Genomic DNA, 8,763 nt, shown 5'->3' with positions numbered 1-8,763 from the left:
GCAGTGCGTGTGCTCCACTGGGTTGGAGCTATGAACCAAACTGGCCAATTTTCTGCCGTGAATTATTTACTTTGGAGCTGATGGTGTCGTGCCTGGACACGACAAGTGCAGTATTATTGTACAAATGACCAAGAGAAACCCGGGTGACAGAACAGAATCCTTCCCAAACGGAAGTGAGCCATTTCTGCTGCTGAGCTCCTACTGATGCCGACAGCCCCACCCAAAGCAGTCACATTTCTTTTGTGAGCATCTTGAAAAGTGAGGAGTTTGCAGTCTGAACCATAAAGATAAGTACTGCTTTGTACTGCAGGAAAATGTAGAGTTAAATGAGTGTGACTAATTAAAATGTTTTGAAGTAGGATATGTTTTCTCTGGGCTTTTTGCTTGAGTTTGATGTTGGGTTTAAGAGAAAGAATTTAGGCACATGAGCATTCTACATCTGTGTATTCTACTTAGAGAAGGAATGTTTGCTTGAATTAGATGAGTTTTTGGAATGCATGAAATTCTACAGATTTATGCAAGGGAAAATATACCCTGTGCTGTCCTACAGGCATTTGCATGTCACTTTGCAGGCAGGACAAGGACTTGAGAAAACAATGAATTCTGAAGCACTGGTCATCAGGCAAATATTTGAGAGGTTTGACTCCTGAGCTGCAGAGCTGCTCCGTGAGCCCTCTGCTGCCTTTGCACCTCTGTTCCTGCATTTGCCATCTGCTTTCTCCAAATACAGCCTAACCTCCCTGGGGCAAATGCCATTTTTTGCTTCTGTTTGCAGTGTCTTGCACAGTGAGACACCATTCCTGGCTACATTAGTAATCTGAACAATATTTGAAAAGAGGCCTAAGTTTGTGAGTGACTGTCCAGAATTTATTAGAGATGGGAACATTTCGTACTTCATACTATTTTTTGTCTCCAGGCTGCGGTGGTTTACAGACTTACTGGGAGTGGTGTACCCAGACTCTGCCACCTTGGGAGGATTTTGTTTCCCTGCTGTGAAAATCAGGATCACAATCTTGATAATTTGAAGAATTTATTAAACACTGAACCAATTAACCAAAATATAGACGACTGGAAACCACTACGGCGGTCTGCCAGGCACAAAACAAAGCTCAGCCCAGAGGAGTAGCCCTGACCACATGTGCGAGAGGCACACCTGCAGGCTGTGGGAGATACATTTTATACCCCAAACCCCGCCCTTAGACCGCCCATCCCACCACCCACCAAAGTCTTTGGGATTGGCTCGTTGATGTCTTGGGTATCTTGATTGGCTCCTTTCTGTTGGATCATTGTCCAGGGTCTCCCTGTTGGCTCTCAGTCCATTCAATGCTGTTCCTTGTTTTATCCCTTTATGTTAATTCCTTATTGAACACCCACCCCTTGAATTACTTCATTGGGTTCTGGAAAGTTCTACATTCAATCCTATGAGGTAAACTTAGTAACTCATTTTAATAATAAAGCATTTTAAACATTGAATCCTTAAACTTATTAATGAGCAAACAGTTAAGATTAACTGTAACAACCAAGTCCCAAGTCCACTGATATCTTTCAACAAACCATCCTAATTATAATCACCTCTTTCCCCCCTACTGGTTAATTCTTTATTGAATGCGAAAGCTACATCCCCAAAATTCATTTATAACACTGCCTTTGTTTGCTTGTTCCTTTTTTTTTTTTTGTAACAGGCTAAATCCCAATTCTGTATTGCTTCAAGAGCCACCTCACTTGGTACAAGAGCAAAAGAGTTAATGCATCAAGTTTTTATTTATTAACGAGATATGTCCAAGAATTTCAGAATAATTGGGATGAGAAATGTTATAGTTGGCTCTGACACTTTTAGTTCTCCTCAGCCTCTCTCAGGCTCTTTGGGTCATTCTCCCTCCCTGCACAACATGAGTATCCTGGACTTTTGGATGTGACAAAATGTTCTTAATTGTAATTATGAAATGCCAGGAAGGGCTGAATTACTCCCTACGAATGACTAGGCTGGAAAGGTTACACAGGAGTGCTGTGTTCTGGTTTCTCTCCATAACCAGGGCAGTATCTCCCTGCTCCACTGCACACCTTTCACACGTGTGATTCCCATGGGTTTAATGCCTGTCTTTTGGTTTGAAGCATCCCATCAAGTGTGCCAGGCTCCCTGTGCTTCTGCCAGAGGAGAGGGAGGATTTTCTCTAATCTCCAGTACTGATGTGGTAAAAGGACTTGGAGGATTTGCCTGTTTCCCACGCTCCAAACTGGTGCTTTTGGAAAAGCTTCTTTTCTGTTGACCTTCAGAAGTATGGCTTTTAAGAGCCATGTGAGGGAATTTGAAAGCACCCAGTGGGGTTACATTCCCACGAACAGCATGAAGTGCAGATGCCCTTATCTGTGTGGGTGACTTAGAAAATCCTGTATTAGGAGCCAAAGTCACCTTGGAAGCTGAAAATCAAATTCTATCTTTAATCTCTGTGTGTTTTGACATTCTGTTTGAGCTGTGTAACTATTACACCTATGTCACTTCTGCATGTGTTCTCAAGAATTCGTGAGAAGTAGTTAAGGAAAAACATGTATTTCAGGGTGAAAGCTGTAGAAAAGCACCTGACTGAGGCAGACTGTTCTATGGCATAACAGGGGGTCTAGAGTAAAGTGTCTAAGGAAAAGGGTTTTTGGATCTTTGGACACCTTAATTCACATCTTGCTGTACCTTGAAGATACAGATAGGTGTGTGAGCAACTCTCTATCTAAGCAAGCCCAGATTCCCTTCTAGCTAGAATAATTCGTACTAACTATGCAAAAAATATGCATGTTAGGAGGGCTAATAGCAACAGAATGATAGAGACCTACTTTGAAATACAGCCTCCATTAATAAAGGTCTGGGCATTCAGTGGTGTCATGTTAAATGCCTCTCTTTTTTATGGAACGTTTATTCTGAAACACAAGGAAAGTAATTTCTTATTGTATTTTTTTCCCAGAGTATCTATCAAATTATGTTGAGTATTTGCAGAGCAATAACTCAGGATTGACTGGTGGAAATCTTATAATCCAGGAACGTGACCCAGCACAATATCACCCTAATTTCCTCTGCGAGGATTAATTCTGCTGTTTCCTTCCTCCATGACAGTGAATTGAGCATGTAGCAGACTGTGCATAGTGAACGCATCCTGATCACCTGTAATCTTTGCAAACACTTCAAGTGACCTTTTTGTTGAATGTCCTTTAAAAGCTTCTAGGATATTATCAAAAATAGCCAAAGAAATTACTGACAGAGAAAGCAGGACTCCATCTCTTTTCCAGCTTTGCCGTAGAGCTCACATCTTTGCTATGAAAAGTTTGGTCTTCTTCACTGACTCAGCTTGATTTTACTTTCTCTGGATTAATCAACTGTTTGTTTATTTTAAACTGAACTCAAGTAGAATGAATTCTAGGCTAAAGTAAAAATTCCTGGGATGTGTAATGAAGCAGCCTTTCTTCTGTCTTGGCTGCTGGGGTGTGTATATCCCACTGCAGCTGAGTGGGAACCACTGTGGAACAGTGTTTCAGCTTCAGCAGCAGCTGCACACCTTCAGACAGAGGCCTACCAGGTACACCCAGAGAAGACTGTGTGTGATGGATGCCAGTGGCAAACTGGATCACTGACTAGTGCTATGCTACAAGCATGAGCCGCACTACTGCTTCTCCTGCCTGCCTTGCTACTCCTCCAGAAGGCGCTGTTTCCAATATGGGCACTTCATTGGTGTTTTCACTTCTGTAAATGGACTTTATTTTTGCCTGACTAGACAAAATTTTCATTTTTGGCAAGGCAGGCCATTTACCAGAGTGCCCCAGATCCTTCCTGCATGTCAAACATGTTGGGTCACTCTGGTACACACATGAGGCCCCCACAGCATCTGTGTGTGAAACAAGAGCACTTGTGTCGAGAAAATACTTCATCAAGTTCTTAAAACACCTGTGATTCTGCCTAATAAAGTCTGTGTAGCACATAGCTTTTATACTAAAGTTAATGATGCTTTAAGGCAGCATGTTAGGTCCGTGCTTTGGCTGGAACAGCTGCCATCAATTTCCCGTGTGCTGTTGGTTTGTGTGTTTGACAATCCATCCATTTGTTTTCCTGGTCTCATCCATCATTTGCTCACGGTGCTTTCCAAAAGTTGTTGTCTTGCTACCAGCCTCTAATTTCACATCCTTAAATTCATCAATGGGTTGTATTTATCTTGATTGACAATTCATCACAAGTACTCCTGCAATGGAGAGCAAGTTTTTAAAAAAGTAAGTCTCTTTCATGTGCTGTAGCTTATATAGAACCTATCATCCCTGTTGGAAAGGAAACTTAGAGAAAATGGGACTTGTCACAGGTCCTACACTTCAGTCCTCCCCAAAAACTTTAACAAAACACTGTTTAATACTTGTAACCCTGGAAGGAGCTCAGTTTGCTCAGACTTGGGGCCATTTTCTTACCTGCTGTCTTCTGCTTTACTCATGCTTGCATGAATCAAGTGCTCATGTAGACAATCTCTCAAGCTTTTATTACCTGACAGCTGAGTACTACTGTCCTTGATCTTGACTAACCCTCTTCCTTCAATACATGTATTTTGAGATGTTATATGGAAAATTACAGAATTACAGAATGTAACCCTGTGTTGTCTGCAGGTAACAGATGGGACAGCGAGCTGCTTCTTGCAACAGCCCATTTTGCCCACCAGTTCTGTCCTGTTTAACACACTGATCTGCAAGAAATTTGTCTGTCTGGGGTTTTTTTACACTTCATTATTCATGTAGCTTTCCCAAGGGGTTTTAGAGCAGGACTGAGCCTTTTGATGGCTGTCACAGTTTGGACCTCTCTACACTGGTCACTGCTGGCCTTTTCTGAAGACATTTCTCAGTGAGAAAATCTGTGTTGTGTTGAGCAGCAAAGAGTTATGAGATCTGAAAGAAAGGATACAGAAGGGTTTGTAGATCTGGCCCCTCCTCTTGTCTTACCCTGGCAGACCTGAAAAACCTGCTGAGCTCAGTGTGGTTGCCCCACTCCTCCTTGGCCTGGAGATACTCTTTTCCTGTCTCCTCTGCCTGGCTGGTGGCTCTGGTTGTAGCTTCTACCACCAGTGGCTCTGGACCCTGGCCCACACACCCAATCCCACCCAGGCTTCTGGAGGCAAGAAGCAGTTTTACTTCCCCTCCCAAATATTTCTCTTCATTCATTTCCAATGTCTGGAAACACTATAATACAACCATGGACAACTCCCACCCCAACAAATTCACATCACTTGTTGGAAAGGCATTTACTCCCACTGAGAACACAAAGAGTTAAAATTTCTGTGCATTAAAGCAACGCTGAGAAGTAGAGACTCATTGCAGCAAATGCCATGGTCACCAGAAAATCACAGCTCCAAATTGTGTACACCTAAGCAAAAACCTCAACCTCAAAGCTTTGATAAACTTTTTGTTTCTGTTAGATGGGTAAGGAACTTGCAGCTTAAGGGGCCAAAAGGATTTACCAAAATCTCTGAGTATCCTATGCCAGAATAAATTCTTCTCCGAGATTGTCCGGATTTATTTCCTATCTCACCAGAGCAGTTTCCTCCCATTTGCTTTTCATAAACAGTTTTTGCAGTATGGTCTTTGCTTTGGTTTTCTTGATGAGATTATTGCAGTATTTGAGATATACCTGCTGTTCTGGTTCTTGTCTGGGCAAGCAGGAAAACCTGCTGGGGATTTTCAAAGAGATTCAAATGAGTTATGTCTCTGTCAATAGTAAAAAGTGATTCTATATGGTTAAAGTACACAGAAGGGTGAAATACACAGAAAGTCTCATGATTATACAATGACTTGTATTATGTAAATATGCAGAGCACTTTTCTGAAATGGTGGTTTAAAAAGGTGATTTTAGTGTCCCATTGAGTCTGTCCTTTGTCCTAAGCAAATCCCAGCAACTTGCAAGGAGGTTTCTCTGACTTTGGCTTTTCTTTCTTTTCTGTCTTGTTTTTTTTCTTCAGTTCACTTTGTGAGAGAAAGGAGGACACATCTTTCACATTTTTCTTGGTCACTTCAAATCCCATCAATACCTTTCTGCCGAGCAGGGGTTTGAGGTGGTCCAGAACAATTTTCTATTCATCTTCCTTTTCTGTCCAAGCTGTTATTGACCTTCTTTCAATTCTTCTCTTTGATGATACTTAACCTTGTCCTTTCCATGTTTCTCTGTCTGATTTCTGGCTTTTTAATAGGCACTTAGTTCTACAGTTTCTCAAGTGTGAGTTTGGCGCTTCAGTTCATTGGTGCAGCTTTCATCTCCTTTCTGATTGCAGACTGTAATAACTTCCCATTTTGAAAGCAGAAATATTCTCTGATTTTACTGTGCCAAGCTTCTGTGCTCTACAGTTCTTACAGACAGTCCCAATTCTTCATTGATAGAAGTATTTTCCTTTTCCCTCAGGTCTCCTTCTTTCCCAGTTCTCTCTTGTAGTGGGACTCTTTCTCACAACCTTAAATAGAAATGAAGTTTCATTTGATTACTTTAAGTTGTTACTAAAGCTGCTCCCAGAAGAGAAAGGGTAACAAAAGCCTGCTTACCTGAATTGGGATTCCCAGTGTTTCCTTAATACTTAGCATAATCTCTTATCCACAACCAACTCATTTTAAGCAGTGCAGGGTTGGTGAGTTACATCCAGTCCCAAGTTCCACCAGACATTTCTTTTGAGCTAAGCAAAGGCGAGCCAGAAGCTTGATAAGTTTGTGTCTGTTGGAGATGGTTGAATAAAATGGGGCATTTTTCTGCAGGTTGGGGAGGAAGCCGCTTGCCATGATCTGCAAGGGAGCTGCTAAGGTAGCAGAGCCTGCCAAGGAGAGGTGCACCTGGATACCTGATGCCACTGCATCTGCAATGTCACATCTCTTAAATGGCTTCCAGGGGTTTCCAAATTTTCTTCTATTTTACTTAGCGGCACTCCCATCTCTAGATATATCTCTCTGCCTTATTTCTAATTGAGCACTGAATTCTAAAATTAAGTTCCTTTTTTTTCTAAGTCTCACTGCTTGTTGCAGCAGCAAGTTTCCTTTTGGTTCCAGTGCTTCCCATAAAGCTCAGGAGTGCAAAGAAAGAGCTTCAGGCTAAGGCAGAATTGCTACCATTTTGTTTTGCTTAATCTATCGATCTGGCTCCTTTAATGAAGACTAACACAGCAGGCCTCCTGCAGAGGTACTTTGTTAGTTACTTTCAAAATACAAAAGGCTCGTTATCATGCAAAGTGAAAATCACTCTTTTATGCAGGGTAGAGTGTATTGCTCTTTGTGTGCCACAGAGACCCACCAGTCCTACAGTAATTTGCACTCATCAGGGAAAACTCTTGTGTCTGCTGTGATGATGTGCTCAGAAGTTAAAAGTTTCTTGGCAGGTCACTTTTAACTACCTTGACTATTTATCTGGCAGGAGGATAATAGCAGATTGATGTTTTATAGGCAGGAGTCAGGGTGAAAAGAGCAGTCCAAACACCTGGTTATGAATATTTTTGCAGCTCGGCTTCTTATCTTTTTATTTCCACATGCTACATTTTGATGGTTATAAAAGAAGTCGACAACTGTAAAGACACTCATTGAAGCACTTTATTCTTGTTTTCTGAAAATACCTTTGTAAGCAAGATATGCCAGAAAGGCAGGGTGGGCTCCTAATGTAACTAAGGCTCTTTTCCACTTATAAGTAAGTGGTTGTTTTTATCTCTCCTGTTTGTAAGAGTGAGCATCATCCTGAAAAAAACAGGTCACCTGCTCCATTGCTAAGTGTTCTTTTTAAAAATAGCATCCATATTGAAAGTTTCATTGGATGGGTACTATAGCATCACTTGAGATTCCTGTACCTCTAGTCCTCAGGAGAGAACAGGGATTTTAATAATGCAGATCTTTTATGAAAACTTAATGAGGCTGTCTGTCAAGAGTAAGGAAATACATTTGTTTACTCACTGAAACAATTTTCACAAATCAACTCACAAAGGTGCTTTGCTGTCCCTTTGTATCAGTTTAGCTTACAAGAATGTATCCCAGATAGGCAGAATGGAGGGATCTCTGCAGGGAAGCCCAGCTTCTTCCACGTTCCTATAGAATGTGCCACGCTTATAAGTGTTGTGAGATTAAAGTAAGATGGAGCAGAAACAGATGCACTTTTAAAAATTGCATAAAAGAAAATAATCTTCATAACTGATTAAAGTTCTGCTTTCCCCTTACTGTCTTTTACTAAACTTTTCCCTTTGCTGAAAGCTTGAACCCCCATGACCTGATTTATAAATAGATCCCTCCCTCAGCCAGTACTTGTTTCAAGCCAGATTTTCCTACGGCACACAGGTATCAGGACATTCAGAAGGACCTGTTGATATGGCAGCTTTAAAACCAGTTGAAATATGCCACCTTATGCCAGAAGAGAATGTAAAACTCTTTGGCTCAAGCTTTTAGAAATGTAAGTCTATTTGATTGGCTCCCAAAATATTGTTAATGGGCCTCCGTGTGGGAACTGGCTGAAGCAGAAAGCATCTTGTCTCAGAATGTGTCTTGTCACTCTTTGTAATTATCTTTCTGGAGAGAAAATTGTTTGTAGTGTTTCAACATTTATGTTTTGCCATATGAAATATCTTTTAATGCTTAAAGCTAAATCCTTCACTTTTCCAGTGGACAAAGGTCTGACTAAGCCAGCCCAAGTGCTAGATACTAGACTGCTAGCTATGGAATGTGGCTTTGTGCTGATTGAATGGATCAGGGCACAGTTATCACTTGAAAATACAGCCCCAAGTAATGAGGCATTCCTTT

The sequence above is a fragment of the Corvus brachyrhynchos genome, unplaced genomic scaffold (genome assembly GCF_000691975.1).
Source record: "Corvus brachyrhynchos isolate BGI_N302 unplaced genomic scaffold, ASM69197v1 scaffold398, whole genome shotgun sequence".
Lineage (NCBI taxonomy): Eukaryota > Metazoa > Chordata > Aves > Passeriformes > Corvidae > Corvus > Corvus brachyrhynchos.
The sequence above is the reverse complement of the archived record's forward strand: the minus strand, read 5'-3'. Positions refer to the sequence as shown.